At 43.4% G+C, this 20,794-nt stretch overlaps 1 protein-coding gene and 1 long non-coding RNA gene across 2 annotated transcripts in view; one reads left to right on the top strand and one right to left on the bottom strand.

The window, feature by feature from the left end:
* The window catches only part of CACNG4 (calcium voltage-gated channel auxiliary subunit gamma 4), a 91,318-nt gene that overhangs the window by 10,866 nt on the left and 59,658 nt on the right, over window positions 1-20,794 (top strand). The window lies entirely within an intron of this gene.
* The window catches only part of LOC128407242 (uncharacterized), a 106,786-nt gene continuing 99,843 nt past the window's right edge, over window positions 13,852-20,794 (bottom strand). The window contains exon 3 of the long non-coding RNA XR_008328744.1: window positions 13,852-14,229. This is a non-coding gene — a long non-coding RNA (uncharacterized LOC128407242). The remainder of the gene's footprint in view (window positions 14,230-20,794) is intronic.

Here is a 20,794-nt window from a genome sequence, read left to right as displayed (position 1 = left end):
AGTTAACTAAAAGTAATTGCTTGAACAAATGTTTGTGACAAGCTAATGAAATGGAATTAGCAGTAAAGGTGATCCCGTCAAGCCATGCTTGTAGATCTGCTCAGCCAAATAAATTCCGGGGAGCTTCTCAAGTATTTACTCGGCAGCAGTTATAAAGTCATAGCTGCCCACAATATAATTTCAAAAAAAAGAGCAGCTCCCAATGAAATTCTGTTTTGGCTAGATTAGGGATGTGACTTGACCATTATCTAGTATTTATTTCTTACATTTATATCCCACCTTTCCTGCCAAGGTGCCCAAGGTGGAGTTCATCCCTCCCACCATGGTATTCATACAACAGCCCTGCAAAGTAGGTTAGGCTGAGAGACAACGATTGGCCCAAGGTCACCTAGTTGAACTTTATATTAGAGGGGAGGGGGGAACTGCTTTGATGCTTTGGATAGCTGGTCGGTTCACCTTGGTCCACTTTGGGCAAGATCCAGTTTAATTCAGACCAATATGGGGCCTTGATTTCTGCTCCCCCCCCCCAAAAAAAGACCCAGATATCTCCCTCGTATGTAAGTGCAGATTTGAAATGTGCTGTGTCCCTTGGCTTCCATAAGGCTAAACAGAGGCTGTACCTCAGCAGTGGGGTGGTGTGTGAGAAAGCCCATCTTTCACCAATGATCCTGCTGCCCAAAATATAATTCCCATGTGTCGTTGTGGCAAGGGATGCTCCTGAACAAGGGTAGGCAATGTGGTGCCCTGCTTTGTATTCAAAGGGACTTTTATCCAGGTAAGTCGGTATAGGTTTCCAGCCTAGAAGTCCAGACCAGCATCAGCAAGTAAGGACCACCACTGAAAAGAGTCTGTCTCTTCTGCCCTCCAGATTAATTCACTCTGATGGCAGGACTGTGAGCTGAGCCTCTGTGACTGATCTGAAGGACCGGGCAGGTTAATTACAGGTGCAGATAACCTGGTCCAAACCATTTGAGACTTTAAATTGGGCCCAGAAATGCAACCAGTGTGATAGCAGATGGGTTGCCATCACAGTGGTACCTCGGTTTTTGAACAGCTTAGTTCATGAACAACTTGCAACCCGAACGCTGCAAAACTGGAAGTAGGTGTTCCGGTTTTCGAACTTTTTTTCGGAAGCTGAACATGCTCCGTTTTGAGTCCCCCCGTGTTTCCTGTTGCGCTGCTAATTTGTGTCCCCCCCCCCAATTGTAATTCAAGCCTTCCTTTTCTGTGTTTCCTGTTGCGCTGCTAATTTGCATACCCCTTGTTTCCTGTTGCGCTACTAATTTGCATCCCCCCCCCAATTGTAATTCAAGCCTTCCATTTCCGATTGCAATGTTCTGAGGTGATATTTGGAGCTTATATTTGGTGCTTTTGTTTTTGCTATTTATTTTGCATTTTTTGTTTTGAGGGTTTTTCAGTTAATTTGTTTTTGTTACTGTGTGGATCCAATCAGCTACTGATTGATTGATTGATTGATTGATTGATTGTGTGACTACGGAAATGGATAAAAGCTCCCCATCCAAACAATGACTATCATCAGTGCAGGTAAGAAAAGAAATTAATTTTAATTTTTATCATCTACAATACTCTTATTTATTTTATAGTACAGTACATTGATTATTGCTTTCATTTTATGGATCAATGGTTTCGTTAGATAGCAAAATTCATGTTAAATTGCTGTTTTGGGGGTTATTTTTAAAAGTATGGAACGGATTAATCCGTTTTGCATTACTTTGTATGGGAAAGCGTGCCTTGATTTTGGAACGCTTTGGTTTTGGAACGGACTTCCGGAACGGATTACGTTTGAGAACCAAGGTACCACTGTATCACTCTTCAGTGTGTAAGCTCCAGAGAGCATATTGCATAGGATAGGGAAGGAAACACACAACAGGAAGGGAGGCCGAAGAACAAAAGAAAACATAGAAGCAGCAAACGATGCGGAGACAGGGCAGGGAAATGCACAATGTGCAGACATCATGACAAGAGGTAAATGATAATGAATTGAAGAATATGTTTTCGAGGGCAGCCTTTTGCCCAGCATAATAATAATAATACGAGATTCTGCCCTAATTCCATGAAAATGGAAGTCACAAGCAGGATCCAAGGAATCCAGCCAAATGCAAAGTACACTGGCGGTGGGCGTCCCACAGTTTCTGCTCTTTGTACACATGCTGCTGATCACGCCAGCTGTGCCAGTTTAAGCCGTAGATCATAAGAAAGAAAATGCTAATCTGACAAAATATTGCATCTAAAAGTCACTAATAAGGCATTTTGCATACATATGTGTGAGCTACTGTTCTAAAATAAAAATCACTTTTTTAAAAAAATCCCCTACCCCTAGGCCTTACTTTACTAAGGGGTCCTGAGAACCCCAAGCTATTTGAAAGTCTCAAGAATAAAGCTGAAGAGGCAAGGAACTTCCCACCTTCGAAGTGAAGACAGGCCCCAAAATCCAATTATTCTGGACAACAGCCATAAGAGAAATACAGTGGTACCTCGGGTTAAGAACTTTATTCGTTCTGGAGGTCCGTTCTTTACCTGAGGTACCACTTTAGCTAATGGGGCCTCCCGCGCTGCTGCCACGCGATTTCTGTTCTCACCCTGAAGCAAAGTTCTTAACCCAAGGTACTATTTCTGGGTTAGCGGAGTCTGTAACCTGAAGCGTCTATAACCCGAGGTACCACTGCATGCAAAGTAACTAAGCAAGTATTAGTAATCACCCCAGAACTGGCCCTACTAAACATCTTCCAAGACAATAATGCCCACTCACATCACAAAGAACTGATAACCCACCGACTCTCAGCAGCCAGAAACATCATAACCAGACACTGGAGAGACCTGTCAGGAGTAAGCATGGACGAATGGTACCAAATAGTATGGGAAACAGCCCTACTAGAAAAATTAACCAATAAACTGAAACTGACACAGGGACAAATGGAAGAAGACGCTTTCACCCAGGTATGGCTCCCCTTTATCACATACACAGCCCAACAAGACAACGACAAGAATCCACCAACAGCATACGAATCAATATGGCTAACCTGATCCGAAAACACGCACCCACCCCACTCACACAGCCAATCACAACCAACCAACCACACCCTAGGCCAACCCCAACCTCTCTCACGACCAAAGGAACACAAGCGAATAGCAAAGAGAACCTGCACAAGCGATGCTGACATAAACCCCCATTTTATTAAGTAAAATAGAAACATTGCCACCTGACCCCAACCCCACTCACCATTCCCCCCTCCACCTCTTCCCCCGTTTTCTTCCTAATGTAACACTAATGTCTTAACAGATCTGTAGGAAATGTAACTTGAAGAAAGAGACATTGCACATACTTTTGTAAACCAATAAATCTTCAATAAAAAATACAAAAAGAAGTGAAGACGGGCGTAACCCCTCACACACTCCCTCCTGCTTTATGCTGCCTTTATCGTAATGCCCTCCAAGCTCTCTGCAGCCAATGGTTGTTTCCCAATACTCCTCAAAGCATTTAAGCAGGAAAAGCTGCAGGCATACCAAAAGGGGATGGTGTAGACATTTTTAAAAAGCAAAGGAATTGTCTACAGCATTGTCGGCAGCAGCACAGAGTTGGAACTCTGGGGGCGTCTGTTCCTTTGCAGAAACAAATCTCTGGGCCGTTGGGTCAATGACTGTTGTGCCCATGTAACATCGTCATATAGCATAACAGGGTGAGTGATAATGTGACAACAGGAGCAGCTAACACACACCTGATGCAGGTGAGGCCTTGGCTGAGATAACTTGTTATTCCATGGCAGTGGGTTGCATCCAGCTTAAGTTCTGTTCAGAGCAGACCCCCTGAAACGAATGTAGCCAAGTTACTTTGTTGTTGTTGTTTAGTCGTTTAGTCGTGTCCGACTCTTCGTGACCCCATGGACCAGAGCACGCCAGGCACTCCTGTCTTCCACTGCCTAGCCAAGTTACTTACGTCCATTAATTTCAATGGGATTAATGTTAGATTACAACCTCAGTGTCTAGGTAAGGGAACCTCATGCGTGTGGTTCACAACATGGTTCCTTTCCAGGCAGATTCTCCCTGCTGTGAAGATGCCATCCAGACTGACCATGGGGAAAGCTGCTGCTGTGGTGATGTGTGGATCGAATATGGGTGCAATGGGCTTTTTGGACCAGTGGACACATTTCAAATGCTGGGAGTACTAGAGCACCAGTCAAGAAACAGGTGCTGTGTGAGGGCATGGCATAACACAAAATTAAGAGGCAGCCACCCCTGGCAACCTTATCTATGTTCTGCTATTCTGGATTGTAGAGATGATGCAATATTGATTTCAAATACACAAAGATTGGTACTGTTGCAGTCTAACAGCAGCACAGAGCATTCCTTGGTATACAAGGTGGCCACACTCACTCTCATTTAACACAAATCATTTAGAAGGTATCTTGCATATTTTGCCCCATAACTGTCTTTCTAGGAGGGATAGAGATTTACTTTAAAAGAAAAAAAGAAACCTCAGAGTTTAGGATACCTGCCTGGGACACCAATGAAAACCTTTGCAGATGCTGGATTGGCAACCCAAATTGTAATGCAATGGTTATAAAATCTTGTCATGTTGATCTTTTTGCTGTAGACCCCTGGACATCTGTTCTTCAATACCTGCAGACTGCAGAGAATTCTGGGGCATGTTCTTGGGTGCATTCTAAGTTGACATGGGGTGGTAGGTAGGCTTGGGCTTTGGGCATTGCTCTTGTTGTTGTTTAATCGTTTAGTCATGTTCGACTCTTCGTGACCCCATGGACCAGAGCACGCCAGGCACTCCTGTCTTCCACTGCCTCCCACAGTTTGGTCAAACTCATGCTGGTAGCTTCAAGAACACTGTCCAACCATCCCATCCTCTGTCGTCTCCTTCTCCTTGTGCCCTCCATCTTTCCCAACATCAGGGTCTTTTCCAGGGAGCCTTCTCTTCTCATGAGGTAGCCAAAGTATTGGAGCCTCAGCTTCAGGATCTGTCCTTCCAGTGAGCACTCAGGGCTGATTTCCTTCAGAATGGATAGGTTTGATCTTCTTGCAGTCCATGGGACTCTCAAGAGTCTCCTCCAGCACCATAATTCAAAAGCATCAATTCTTCGGCGATCAGCCTTCTTTATGGTCCAGCTCTCACTTCCATACATCACTACTGGGAAAACCATAGCTTTAACTATACGGACCTTTGTTGGCAAGGTGATGTCTCTGCTTTTTAGGATGCTGTCTAGGTTTGTCATTGCTTTTCTCCCAAGAAGCAGGCGTCTTTTAATTTCGTGCTCTTAGGTCTTTATAATAAAGCACAAGCCTTGGAAGACACCGAGGGTGTAGTGATCAGGTGGGCTTAGTTACAATTGCATATATTGCAATGATTATTATTTTTTAACAGACTGTTTGGAAACTCCCAACAATGCAAATCTGCTCTGTCGCAGAACTATACAAAAGGTATTAGATGACAGAAGATGTAAAGCCCCAAACTGCCAAATGGCAATTGAAGGATATGATTGTGTGCCACTATACACAGCTGATTAAGGAGGAATATAATATTGCAAAGAAAAAGACTAAGCCACTGCTAAACCCAGTAAGGCATATGGGAAGGAAAGAAAGCAGCTTTTTGCTCTCTGCAGTTTTATTTATTTTATTTTGTTTGTTATTTAAAAAAAGTTTTTCATCTTCTATAAAAAATATTTATTGCCTTGCTTGGTTGTTTAATTGTATTGTTCAGTTGCACTCCACCATCCAGCCTTGGAAACAGGTGCCAAGAAGGGATACAAGGAAATGATAAGAGTAAACAAAAGAAGCAAAACATTCCTGCTGTGTCTTAAAATTAGCGCTTTGCATCTGAACCATAGCTCTTTAAGTCTAGGCAAGATTCTATTGGTAGGAAAAGAAAATGCTCCAATTGTTCTGCTGCTCTCAATGAACAAAGCTGAGCTGAAAACTATTGGGAAAATGCAGCTGCCTCATACTGAAGCAGTGGGACAAACTAGTTGGGGTTTTATGGGCACACATGACTAAAATCTCCTTCGAAGATGTATCTACATGGACATTAGGGTTCCTAGAGCCCAGCTTAGATGCAAGGTGTCTAAACACCTGGTGTAGTCCCAGACAAGCAATGCTGGTGTTCCCTGCCTCAGTTGCAACATAAAAACATAATAGCTTTGCTGGATCAGACCAAAGGCCCATCTAGTCCAGCATCTGGTTCTCACAGTGGCCATGCCTATGGGTAGTGCACAAGAAGGACCTGAGCACAAGAGCATTCTCTAAACTTGCACACCCTAGTAAATGGTTTTCAGATGTTCACTACTTCCAGTACAGCTGTCATGACTGTTGTATGGCAAGTACTGTACAGTGGTACATCTGGTGGTGAACTTAATTCATTCTGGAGGTCCGTTCTTAACCTGAGGTACCATTTTAGCTAATGGGGCCTCCCGCTGCCGCCATGCCACCACCACGCGATTTCTGTTCTCATCCTGAAGCAAAGTTCTTAACCTGAGGTACTATTATTGGTTTGCAGAGTCTGTAACCTGAAGCGTCTGTAACCTGAAACGTCTGTAACCCAAAGTACCACTGTACAAAGTTTTCCAAGTGTGGCCACGTTGCAGATTTGTACAGCGGCATTCTGTTAGTGGCTGTTTTATTATAAATCCCTTTCCGAATGACCCCTCACATGGAATTCACGTTTTTCCCACTTGGCTGGCATTTTCATTGAGCTACCCACCATGGTTCCTAAGTTCATCCCTATTAAAGTATAGGTGAGGATAAGGGGGGTTTTTTAATTTTATTTTTTTTGCTCCAGTATGCATTCTTCACAGTTGTTTACATTAAACTGCATTTGCCATTTCAATGTCCATTAATGTAATGCCCAGTGTGAGTATATCCTTGGGGAGCCCCTCACAAATCCCCTTTTTGTTCCCTGAACAACTTGGAGTCATCAGCAAAGCTGGCCTTCTCCCTGCTCACTCCTAGCTCCGGATAATTTAGAAACGAGTTAAAAAGCATCAGTCCCTTAGGGGACCCAACTCTTTGGGGATCCTCCTTTATTAGAACAGTCTAATATCAGACTTTGAAAAGCTGGTATCGCCAGATCAAGTTCATCCATTTTGTTAAATTGATTAAACTAAATAGTTTTAATTGGATTTTGAATAGATGTGCCTTTAATTGTTACTGTTTTGTGTTCTTATCTTCCTAGTGAGTCATTCAAACCACTCTTATGAATAATACTTTTTTTATAGAGCAAAGGGGCACTGGGGATGAGTTTGTGGAACCAAGGGAGCAGTGACCCAAAAAAGTTTGGGAGCCACTGGTTTGTTCCAACACTCTGCTTCCTGTTTTTGATTCCTAAAGGGATCTGTCTTGCTATCCCAAGGTAGCTAAGCTTACTGGGGAGTCTTTGATGAGGGACTTTATCAAGAGTTTCTTGAAAGTCCAGGTGCACATCAACTCTGTCCAAACAACTTTCCCAACCTATGTCATGGTTAGAAAGATGCTCGTTTTATATGTTACTTTATATTTAAGAACCATGTTGCCAGGCTTGCTAAACTTTTGCTGTTATTAGCCTTTAATATAAGAATTTTCAAACAGAAATCTAGTTATGTAAAAAAGGTAAAGGACCCCTGACAGTTAAGTCCTGTCGCAAACGACTGGGGTTGCGGCGCTCATCTCTCTTTAGAGGCCGAGGGAGCCAACGTTTGTCCACAGTCAGTTTTTCCAGGTCATGTGGCCAGCATGACTAAGCCGCTTCTGGCGAAACCAGAGCAGCGCACGGAAACGCCGTTTACCTTCCCACCGGAGCAGTATCTATTGATCTACTTGCACTTTTTGGCATGCTTTTGAACTGCGAGGTTGGCAGGAGCAGAGACAGAGCAACGGGTGCTCACCCTGTCACGGGGATTCGAACCACCGACCTTCTGATCGGCAAGCCCAAGAGGCTCAGTGGATTAGACCACAGCGCCACCCACGTCTCATGGTTATGTAGCCCTTGGTAGAACATGCAATGGTGGTGCTATGAGAGAGAAATGCTCATGCAGCGCAGTCACGGGCCCATAGGAAGCGAACGGGGGCCCCCGTCCCAACTACTGAGGGTGGGGACTTCGGTCTTTTGCCCAGTTTTTCATATGTAGTCGTGCTACTGCCAATCCACTTACTCATGTGGACTAATGCACATTTGTCTTCAATCAGATCGCAGTCCTTCACGCTCTCTCTACAAGACTGCTCATGCTTAATGTATATTTTTGTTTGTCCTGGTGTTCTTTCTGTAGTCTGCTATCCTGATTTCCCATGTCTCCTGAACTGCCATGTACGTTGCCCAGCATTTGGTCCTGTTTTCTCAAAATACGCTTGTTTGCTTCTGCTTTACAAAAGCATACAAAGCAAACAGATGGTTGTAGTCTGTGTTTTCATTCAGAATGGCATTCTGAATTATATCAAAGTGACTATTGCTGGTCTGCACTGGATCTGAGGAGTCTATGAATAGAAATGCTTTGTTCTTTCCCAATATGACCACCGCTTGATTTCTTGCCAGCTGTAGCAGCCCCTGGATGAAATTAACAGATGTTAATGAAGTGGCACGTGATTTCTGTAACTTAATTTGGCCCTAATTCTCTTACATCAAGTTACTAGAATGAGCAGGCCAGTTTTGTATTTTCTCTTGTTGCTTCTTGTCGACATTATTCCCCATCCCACCACCCGTGTCAGCAGCAAGATTTGTGTATCTTTAAGGTGTAGACTTAGGGTTGCATCGACATAGCTGTCTTCACTATGGCCAAAAACCTGGAGGGTGGTTGGCAGAAATCCTTGTTCAGACTTAGTGGAACCCACTGTATCCAGCTCTAGTGTTGTTGTTGTTGTGGAGATTTGTGCATGTAGACTCTGTGTAGAGAGATCACTCTGCGATAAGCATTTATATGGCAAAGTGAGGGGGTGCATGTACCAGCATCCCTGAAAGGAATATGTGTTACTTTTTGCTTGTCCTGTGTGCAATTGCTATTCACACAGACACCACAGGTACCGTGCTTACAGTGTATGTAAACCTGACAGAACAGACAAGATGTGGCTATAGGCTGATGCCAGCAGCAGCAGCAGCAGTTCTTCTTTTTTGGCGATCACTCATAGCCGAGTAAGATTGTCTTCCATGAACATGGTCTTAACAGTGAGTCCGTAAGTGACTGTGGAGGCCAATTCTGGATCCACACATTCTTCCACAGTGGGGATCATGGTGAGGGTTTGCCAAACGTGCCTTCCTCTTAGCACATTTCTCCCTTTCGTCCTGAGTTCAAGCGTCTTCAAAGTCCATGATGCCTTTGATAAAGGCTGTTCTCCAATTGGATTACTCTCAGGCCAGTGTTTCCCAATTGTCAGTGTTTATACTACTTTTTTTTTAGTTTTGCCTTGAGAGAGTCTTTAAACCTCTTTTGTTGGCCACCAGAATTACGCTTTCCATTTTTAAGTTCAGAATAGAGTAGTTGCTTTCGAAGACAATAGTCAAGCATCTGAACAACATGACCAGTCTAACAAAGTTGATGTTGAGGAATCATCTCTTCAACACTGGTGATATTTGCTTCTTCCAGTACACTGGCATTAGTTCGCCTGTCTTCCCAAGTGATATGTAGAATTTTTTGGAGACACCATTGATGGAATCTCTTGAGGAGTTGGAGATGGCGTTTATAAGTTGTCCATGTTTCACAAGCATACAGTAAGGTTAGTAGTACAATAGCTTTGTAATGTCCCGGTCCTCAAACACTCTGCACTTCAATCAGGAGAAAGCTGCACTCACAGAGCTCAGGTAATGCTGGATTTTGGCATCGATGTCAGCCCTTGTGGAAAGGTAACTGCCCAGGTAGGAGAAGTGATCGACACTTTCCAACGTTACACCAGGAGACAGAGTTCAGAGGAAATGTTGAAGGAAATTAGTAAATGAGATAAAAGAGTAATTAATAATAAAAAGAAAGCTCTTATAGGATGGAGAATTGATAAGGCACAAGTTGAGTGTGAAAGGAGAATGAGGGAAGTAATTACAGGAGATGAGTAATAATACTTGGAGAGGCATGTGGGGTTGCAAAGGGAAAAGATATAAAAGAAAAAGGTTTTCTCCCTTAAAGCCTCTTGATTAGTAATTTCTGCTTGAAATGGGGAGGCTGACTCGCAGTATTTCCAGTGCAAATGTCCATAGTTAGCCTGGTGAAGGCAGAGCTGTGAACTCCTCGCCACAAAGAAAATGCAGCACGAAAGCGTTCGGCATTCTCCAAAGATGGAATAGCTATCAGGAGAAAGTGATGTCAGTAATTACCCAGCTGATTATACCAAACTCTGCCTCAGCCTGCTATCTATTCTGTGACTGGCTTTGTCCCTACACCACCATTTTGTGGCTGGTGAGCCTCAGTAATTTTCAGACGTCTCAAGTGAGCCCAGGGGGTAGGAAGTTTTGGAACCCCTGCATTATCTGACATTTAGCCTGCATTTGCTAATGGCATGGCATTATTGTCTTTAATCTTAATGACAGCTCTGTCCTTCCAGATGTTTTTGTAAAATGAACTTATATCTCCAGCCTCAAGCTGACACCTTCTAACCTAAGTAGGCCCCATTCTTTTCAAATTTTGCCCATAAAATGAACTTTCCAGTACAGTGGTACCTCGGGTTAAGAACTTAATTCGTTCCGGAGGTCCGTTCTTAACCTGAAACTGCTCTTAACCTGAGGTACCACTTTAGCTAATGTGGCCTCTCGTGCCATCGTCACACGATTTCTGTTCTCATCCTGAAGCAAAGTTCTTAACCTGAGGTACTATTTCTGGGCTAGCTGAGTCTGTAACCTGAAGCATCTGTAACCTGAAACATCTGTAACCTGAGGTACTGCATAATCATCACCACTGCCTTCTTTTTTGTGCCTTCCTCCCAAAGAAAGCACAAAGCAGTTAACGTACTGCCAATTTTTTTAAAAAAAAATCCTATAGCATAATGCAAACAGCGCTAAGCATTATTTGACAATTCTGTTAATACCACAGCCATAAAACAATCAACAAGGGGAGAATGAAACAGCCACCCCTATCTTAGCTAAAACGCACATTTACACCCTCACTCCAGCAGCCAATACATGAAACTGTTCAGCTTTAACGTCAGAGATGACAAATCCACCCCCAAGCCTATGGATTAATCAATAAAGGTAATCACACAGAAACACCATACCCAGGGTTTTTGTTCATCCGGAACTTGCCAGAACTCAGTTCCAGCCTCTCTCAAGTGGGGACCATTGCCATTCTAAGAGAATGAGGGAGGTGTTTGTGGTGAGTTCTCTTTTTCAAGAAAAACAGCACTGACCATACTCTACTGACAGGGACCATGCTGAGAAGGACTGTACTGAGGAAGAATGGTGGGAGCCCCCCCTCCCCCTGATCCTGACCCTGAATCTTCCCAGGAGCAGGAGAGCAGTATAGATTTGGAACAGTGGTTTGCAGAGGGGCATAGTTCAGAAGGGAGAAGCTGGGAAATATTGGGTGAGGAACAGCTAGCAGAAGAAACACTAGAAGAGAGAGAGTTAACAGATTCGCAGACTCTAGATAGTTCCACCCCCCTTCTCCAAGGACAAGGAGAGCTCAGAAAGTGTCAGAACAGAAAACACAGAGGCCCCAAGCTCAGATGACTAGATGTAGGAGTGACGTACATTAAGAGGGACGGAGGGGGAAGTGAACTTAATTGGGAGCACCGCCATTCTAGTTAGATGCTTTCTTTGGTCCTTCACTGTGTTTAATAAAGAAACTAACAGGTAAGAATTCCCTTTCGCATGATCTGCTCATTTATGGCCACAGGGGAGGAAGCCGATTCACTGAAGCCTGACATCTACCCCCCACCCTAATAGGAAATATGTTCTCTCAGCCACAGATCGATAAAGGCAGAAAAAGAGGAGGCTGCTCAGAAAGAGAGCCCTCCTGGATCAGGCCCATCCAGCCCAGCAGTCTGTTCTCAGAGTGGCCAACTAGAGGAAACCCACAAGCAGGACATGGGCACAACAGCACCTTCCTCACTTGTGTTCCCCAACAACTAGCACTGAGAGGCACAAAGAGGAGTCAATGATAGTTTGCACTATCCTCATGCCAGTCTCATAGATCACGGGTGTTAGAGGCAGCAGCTCACCAGAGCCCAGGCACGAAAGTCTTAGCCGCTCCCCAAAGCCAATGTTTCAGATGGCAGAGGCAGCTTCTCCTACAGGCATTCTAGTTGCGCCTTGTTTCTATTCCAGCTTAAATGCCTCCACACTGGACATATACGTCCACCAGAATCGTTTCCCAAGGATTTATGATTCAAGGACTTGTGATTGAAACATCAGTTGAAGTTTTCCCCCTCTCCTTGCCTTGTCTGATCAGGATGATCTTGAGGCAGGGTGTGAAAGAGAAGGAATGTTATTCTAATCTTATTAATGAGTATGACTTTCCTCCCACCCTTCTCCCAAGATTAAATAATTAAGGCTAAATCCTATGCACACCAAACTACCTTCTGAGGACATTTGCATAGGGGCTGTTGCAGTAGGAACTTGACTTTGGGCATGCATCCTCAGAGCTAAATGAGTTTCATCTATCTGTGCCTTGTAGTATGAAAGCAACTTACAGGACAAGGATGAGAAAGGCATAGGAAGGAAGGGAAGGAGGGAGGGAGAGAACATTCCCTTTTCCTGAAGACTGCTGATTCGCTTTTTAAATTTTGACGGTTTTCTTAACTTGGTTCCCGTATTTGCACATGCCACTCCGTTATGCCCTTTGAATTGCTCTTGTTTAACTGATCTCATTGGATCTGAGATGAGGAGCATTTTCAAAAGAGGGAGCCAGCTTTGGAATTATGTTCCTTCTTCCCATCAACTTCTCCACAGTTGACCAATAATGAAGATTTCAGATCAGATCTTTTTCTGCTCACAAGCCTTAAATAAAACGTTTTGCTAAGGATACGGATGGTTGAACATTTACTCTTGTCCTAAATTGTAACGTTCAATACCGTTAAGATAGCAATTCTGTTGTCTTTGCTTCCCAAAGGCATAGTCTGTGAATTATTGCATTGAGATATTAGATAAAAACTAATTAAAACACAAAACAGAATATTGCTCAGGGGTGTCATGCTTAAGTGAAATCAAATCTAAAATGAAACATATCACATGCAAGTTTTATGGCTCAATGAAAGACGCTAATTACCGTCGCCAGCAAATTTCTGGACTATTTTAGTGTGCGATTTTTCTTTCTGCACCAATTCCTGCTATTTAAACCGATACTCCTATTGAAATTATTTGTTTCATTTATGAACTGCTTTCCATGAGGCATTCTGAAGCAATTCTCAGTGCAACAAGATATATACAACAAAATTTATTTTAAAAAACAGTTCAAACAATTGCATATATCAGAGCAATTATAAATATAAAAACAGGTTAAAAAGACACATGTTGTTGTTGTTTAGTCATTTAGTCATGTCTGACTCTTCATGACCCCATGGACCAGAGCACGCCAGGCACTTCTGTCTTCCACTGCCTCCCGCAGTTAGTCAAACTCATGCTGGTAGCTTCAAGAACACTATCCAATCATCTCGTCCTCTGTCATCCCCTTCTCCTTGTGCCCTTCATCTTTCCTAACATCAGGGTCTTTTCCAGGGAGTCTTCTCTTCTCATGAGGTGGCCAAAGTATTGGAGCCTCAGCTTCAGGACCTGTCCTTCCAGTTGAGCACCCAGGGCTAATTTCCTTAAGAATGGATAGGTTTGATCTTCTTGCAGTCCATGGGACTCTCAAGAGTCTCCTCCAGCACCATAATTCAAAAGCATCAATTCTTCGGCAATCAGCCTTCTTTATGGTCCAGCTTTCACTTCCATACATCAAAACGACACATACATAAAATCAATTCAAATCCAAAACAGGTACCAACTAAGATAAATATTTTAGAACTGTAGAACTGTAGAGTTGGAAGGAACCCTGAGGATCATCTAGTAAAACTTCTCTGACACACAGGAATATGCAGCTGGCCCATGTAGGGATTGAACTCACGACCTTGGCATTATGAGCGCCACACTCTAACCAACTGAGCTAACTGAAGCTTGGTGAAAGAGGGATGTCTTTAGCAGGTGCTGAAAAGATAACAGAGAAGGTACCTACCTGGTGTGTTATGTGAAGGAGATCCAAAGGATAGATGCCACCAAACTAAAGTTCTGACATTGTGCAGAGTAGACCTCATCGCTGGATGTTGTCTGCATGACGCCCTCCCCTGCAAAACACAATGATGGATTGGGTACATAAGGAATGAGATTATCTTTTAGTTAGCCTGGTCCTAAACTGTATACAGTGGTATCTCGGGTTACATACGCTTCAGGTTACAGACTCCGCTAACCCAGAAATAGTACCTCAGGTTAAGAACTTTGCTTCAGGATGAGAACAGAAATTGTGCTCCGGCGGTGCAGCGGCAGCGGGAGGCCCCATTAGCTAAAGTGGTGCTTCAGGTTAAGAACAGTTTCAGGTTAAGAACGGACCTCCAGAATGAATTAAGTTCTTAACCCGTACCACTGTATGGCTTTCTACACCAACACCTTGGGGGGGGGAGAGCCCCTGAAGATTGCATTAATCCTTGGCGGTGAGGTTAAATTCTTACAATTTTCATAGAGGCAGGGGGCTTACCATTACAATTGAGGTGGCTGGTTTTTTAAAACTTGTCAGTGCTTTCTTTTCTGGCAAGGTTTTCAGCATATGCTTAACTGTTAAGCATGCAAGATTTGAATGTGGACAGGTTTGGCATCAGATGACATCAGTGGAAAAGACAATGTCATATATGTAGGAGGACTGGCAATACTGCCCTGGGGCTGTTTTGCACCTGGAGGTGCAAACAATGTGTGCATATAACAAAGTTATTAGATTTGCAGCACAATTTATGACTGCCAATCATTTCAAATTGTGGCATGCATAGGAAATATACGCAGCTACAACTGAGTGGAATATGCATACACAAGGAAGTTGTGTGTGTGTGTGTGTTGTTGTTGCTGCTGCTGCTGCTGCTGCTGCTGCTGCTGCTGCTGCTGCTTTTCAAGCACTGATGCACACCTGTTTTGGCATAGAACTTAACCAAGAAGTGTTTTTTTAAGCCCTCTGTTAAAATAGGCACTAAATTCAACAGACATCAAACATGCCATTAAGCACCTGCCTGACAGATGCAATACAGGATAATGAACGTGAAAGCTCCCAATAGTAAGCTTCTACTTCTCTCTCTTTTTTACAAATATTCTTACTTGAAATGGACTAAGAACCAAGTGAGACTGTTGTATGTCACCAGTTTATAATTAAAATGTAGCGCTTGAATCTCAATGTATTGTAACCTTCAATTAGCCAGCACGACCCAGCTTCCGGCTTTACTTCCCACTGAAAAGCAATGATAACAAGCTCACATTTATTATCAGAGTGGGTTCCCCCCCCTTCCTTGAGCAGTGCATTGAAACATGCTCACATCTGAGCCCTTTCACTGAAGACATTTTTTCGCTTCAGCAGCTTGGCATGCCGTACAAAGGCTTCTCTGATTTTTAGCGATGTTCACCTCCTCCAGCATAAAAATGATTTCTGTTTCACTATACAGGCATATTCATTCGGTGCCCAGGTGCATGAACTACCCAAACACTAAATGGGTCATTAACTGTTTTTATTACAGCCTAATAACCAGGGGTTTCTTACCAAATTGGGCATTAGGTTATAATCAACAAAGACAGAAGATACCTGCAGCATGAAGGAGCCGCCTGCCAAAATGCAAGGAAATTCCCTGCAAAGTTATTTCGTGCCACCATTTCGTTAAGAGAGAATGACAAAGGGAGCCTGCAACAAAATGTTGCAGTGTGGTTCAGGATTCCATCCAGTCTCTTCCATTCCCCCAACACTGATTTTCCATTCTCCACACTGCCCACCCACCAGTCAACCCATACCCATTGAGCATCCTCAATCTTCATTGAGCTGTTTGGGCAATCTCCATCTTTAGGGTTTCTTTCTAAACATGTTGGTACCTCTGCAGACCTTGGGGCCTCCTCAGGGCTGCTGATACCTCTGCGTATCTGGTGCCCTATTGGCTATGTCAGCGATCATTCACAGCCTGAACACTGAAAATACAGGGATCGGTTATTCCTACTTAAAATGAATTCCTAATATCAGTATTTCTGTTCTAGCTAGTGGATCAACTAAGGCAGCAGTTCTAAACCCAACTTACATGAGCGTGCCAACTTGAATAAAATCAGGGCCGTCTTTAGCAAAGATCCACCCAGCGCCCCCAATTTTTTTAGGGGGGCCGCTCAAAGTTGTTGAGCTATTGGGGCAGCTCAAGGTTGTTGCGCTTTTAAGGATGGGAATAGTGAAAACCGCTAACATGAAGAAATAAAAAAGCGGCAGCAATAACTCCGTTTTCCCGTTTTTGCGATCATGTGGAAATGAAAGACACCACTAGGGGATGGCGCCGGATACATTGATTCTGCAGCTCTTCCGCAAAAGAGAACAGAAATGACCCATCGACCGAAATCAGCCAGGGATTTCGGTTAAGAGCTTAGGTGGCTTCAGTGGCGGGCGCTCCCCCTGAATTCAACGCCCGGGTGCACCGCCCGGGTAAAGACAGCCCGGAATAAAATACCGGGGAACCCAGGTAATTCTTCATTTGGCAACACTGCATGAATTAAAAGAAACTCTTAAGCAATAAACCCTTATGGCCCCTAAATGTGGCACTTGCTGCTGGAAAGAGCTGGGTGGAGACTTGCCACGCCTGCCCCTTGATCTTCACCCCAAATGACTCTGATTTTAAGGCTGCAGGCTGCTCTTTAAAGCAGGGGATGTGAGGGGGGCAGAAATCATTTTGACCTTTAAGATTTAAAAACAAAAAAAACCTGACTTGTGCTCTCATTTTTGGTTCAGTGAGTGATGAATGGAGTGGGTTAAAGTTATGGATATGCTGGGTTTCATTCGATGTTAGATTTGCAGAGGATAGGAGAATGACCTCTACAGCACATGCCAAGCGGCAGCCATCTCTCTTGATTGCATTTAATAACTAACCATGGAGAAAATTACACTTTACTGAAAAGGCCAAATTCACCCTTGGCTTAACCCCATTGATACTGGCAAAATTATACACAAGGAAGAACTCAGCCTGAAACTCTTACTTCCTTATGCTGATGGCCAGCAGGTGACCTATAGTAATCTGCCTCGGAAACAAGATATAGGGAGGAGTGGGGCGGGTGGGTGGGATCACACATGCTTTTAATGGCAAGACATTTTTATTACCATCTCCCATGCAATGTGGAATTTCAGCTCTCTAGTGCTGTGAGATGATCAGTCAATATTTATACAGCAGCAGTGTCAAGACCGTGTTAGCACATTTCGAACCCTACCTTTCTATTATTCCAAAGGAGAATTTTAATTTTCCTCCCTGTGTTGCCTCGTATCATGTACTCTGTATTTATGCTATCTGGAGAACTACCCCCCCTCCCTCATATATGTAGCATGGAACAATGAAGATGTCAAAATGATGCTCGGGGCATTGGGGAAATCTAATTCTTGAAACACCACTCTTGTTGCCATGGAGGAAATGCGCTCAATGGTGCACTGTGCTTCTTTGCTAGCCAACAGGATTAAAGGGCACACTGCCTCCTCTCCACTGCATCCCTGGTTTCTCTGAACATGCTTTGTCAATGCATCAGGGCATAGTAAGAACATGTGCTATTAATTTAATTAACAGGGGGTCCATATTTTCCTAGGGTGGTGTGTTTTATGGTAACTGGATGGAAACTGCAAACTAGAGATTCTCGTTCAGGATAGTTATTATGGAAAGGAGCACCGAAGGGGATGCTTATTTAGATTAATGCAAACAATACACAACACACATCTTTTGATATCTTTCGTGTTGTTGTTGTTGTGTGGAAAATACTAATAAAATTCATTTTAAAAAAATAGATTAATGCAAACAGTGTTAATGTGGAACCTACGTGGGCATTGATTTGGGATGGATACGTTGACCCCACAGCATTCCTGCAATAAGATTTGGGTTTTTAATACCCTCACTTATCAAAATGGAAACCTGTCATTTTTGTTTGCTTATTTAAGTTTTTGTTTGTTTGTTTACTATTTTTAATACCAGTGTGTGCAAAATAAACAGAACCTTTTTTCATATCTGGGATGCTTTTGAAACGTGACCCTAATCGAAAGAGAGAGAAGGGTGTTAGGAGTGGAGAGGGAGGAAAAGGGAAAAGTAACCTTTCTAATCTTTTAAAAACCGTTTTTAAAATGTTGCTTTCTTGAATTATTTATATGTAAAGTGTCCAGTTCATCGTTTCACAGGGAAAACAGCGAAGAGGGGTGCTCCATTTTGCACGGGGCATGAAGGAATTCTTGAAGCATAAAGCCTGTTGTGAATTTGTATATATATTTTTAAAAATGCAGAGTGGAAGGCTAATAGATTGTAAAGGCTTTTTACACTGTTTTGAAATCAATCTTTTAATGGCTGATATTCACAAGCCCAGACTATGGTATAGGCTTGTGAATATATGTGGGGTTTTTTTTTCAATTTAAACACTATAGGTGAGAAATAATTTCCATATTCCCATGCACTGTTAAAAAAAAAGTGAATTTTGGAGCTTCAGAATCTTGTAGCTGGAGGTTATTGCTGGCTGCTTGGGCTCCAGAGAGCAATCTGCAAGGCATTCTCAGATGTCAAGAACTGAAAAGGATGTGGAAAGGAGGAATTTCCATCCAATCAGCGGAAGACTTTTATCTGTATCATTGGGCAGCCTCTCTGTCCAGCCTGATGTGGATGATCCTTGGGGTGCTGCCTTATTACTCCCATGCTAGTGATGCCCTAATATGGCATCAAGGGATGGGGGTGGCGCTGTGGTCTAAACCACTGAGCCTCTTGGGCTTGCCAATCGGAAGGTCAGTGGTTCGAATCCCCGCGACGGATTGAGCTCCCGTTGCTCTGTCCCAGCTCCTGCCAACCTAGCAGTTCAAAAGCACACCAGTGCAAGTAGATAAATAGGTACCACTGTGGCAGAAAGGTAAACTGTGTTTCCGTGCACTCTGGCTTCCATCACGGTGTTCCATTGTGCCAGAAGCTTAGTCATGCTGGCCACATGACCCGGAAAGCTGTCTGTGGACAAACGCCAGTTCCCTCAGCCTGAAAGCGAGATGAGCAGCACAACCCCATAGTCACCTTTGACTGGACTTAACCATCCAGGGGTCCTTTATCTTTTTTTTTTTTTTACTTTTAGTATGGCATCAAGTGCACTTTTTATTTTAAATGGCCCTCTGCAGACTCTTAGCATTCCCAACGCAGGTGCACACATGCTAAGAAGACATGACTTCAGATTCTCATTGAGCCACAAAACTCTGCGGCCCTGGACAAATCTCACAGGGTTGATGTACTGTAAGAGGTAGACAGGAAAATCCATATATGACCTCCCACCCTGCTCTCCTCAAAGGAAGAGTAAGATACAAATGAGACTAGGACAAATTATCCCAAGTTCTGATGCTGAACATAGGTGGGTTTTAAAGCCATTGAAGTCTAAGCGCAGACCAAGAGCTGCATGCATGGTTTATCGCTATTTATCGTGCATATGTAAGATGTTCAACACATCACAGCATTTATGGTTTGTTGTTCGTTAACAGTTTTGTGGTGCATGCTGTTAATTGTTCACTTTATGCAGCAGTGAATTTGAGGTGGTTGTCCAAGTAGCGAGGTTTGGATTTAAACCCAGGTTTGGTACTTCAGCTTGCATGCCTACTTTAGAAGACACTGGGTGGTAGTCAACTAAATTTTACTCAGATTAAGCCTGTTAACATAATGAACATGACTAAGTTAATTTCAGTGTGCCTGCTCTGAGTAAAATCTAGCTGATCATGACTCATTATTTAGTGAAAATGGAAACCTGCCACGTCTAAACACAGTTACTTCGATTTGTATATGTATATGTTGCAATGCTTCATATGCTCAGCACTAGCTAGTCTAGTCAGTGCTACATAGAGTAAAAATCCTTGTGAATTAGGTCCATGCACACATCAGCTCTGATCATGTGTGTTGGGGTTGGGAGGATTTCCATTCTCTTCTTCAGCAGATTAATGCACTGCCAGAGCTGATTCACACTTGCATTATTTAGGCCTAAATTAGATATTGTGTAGGTGGCACAGTGGCTGCTAAGAAATAAAACTGCATTGGTTGTAATGCTCTGCATATAAAAGGTAAAGGGACCCCTGACCATTAGGTCCAGTCGTGGCCGACTCTGGGGTTGCGGCGCTCATCTTGCTTTATTAGCCGAGGGAGCCGGCATACAGCTTCCGGGTCATGTGGCCAGCATGACTAAGACGAACCAGAGCAGCGCACGGAAACACCGTTTACCTTCCCACCAGAGCGGTACCTATTTATCTACTTGCACTTTGACGTGCTTTTGAACTGCTAGGTTGGCAGGAGCAGGGACTGAGCAACGGGAGCTCACCCCGTCACGGGGATTCGAACCACCGACCTTCTGATCGGCAAGTCCTAGGCTCTGTGGTTTAGACCACAGCTCCACCCGCGTCTGCATATACTAGGTTCATTAATCTGTAAACTAATCTGCCATCCCTTGAGTCCAAATTTATTAAGAGTGAATCATATCTCCTCACAGGTTTTCATGAACATTTTCCAGAACATAAAAAAAGAAGTCTCCTTCCCCCACCCCAACCATTTTTTCTACCTGCTGCCCTCTCTTGCTCTCGCTTTCAGTTGCCTTCACTTGTCCTCAATAAGGTCATCTTTTAGCCAAATTTGATTGGCTCTGTAGAATCATGAAATC

Source organism: Podarcis raffonei, chromosome 2 (assembly GCF_027172205.1).
Source record: "Podarcis raffonei isolate rPodRaf1 chromosome 2, rPodRaf1.pri, whole genome shotgun sequence".
Classification (NCBI taxonomy): domain Eukaryota; kingdom Metazoa; phylum Chordata; class Lepidosauria; order Squamata; family Lacertidae; genus Podarcis; species Podarcis raffonei.
The sequence above is the reverse complement of the archived record's forward strand: the minus strand, read 5'-3'. Positions and strand labels throughout refer to the sequence as shown.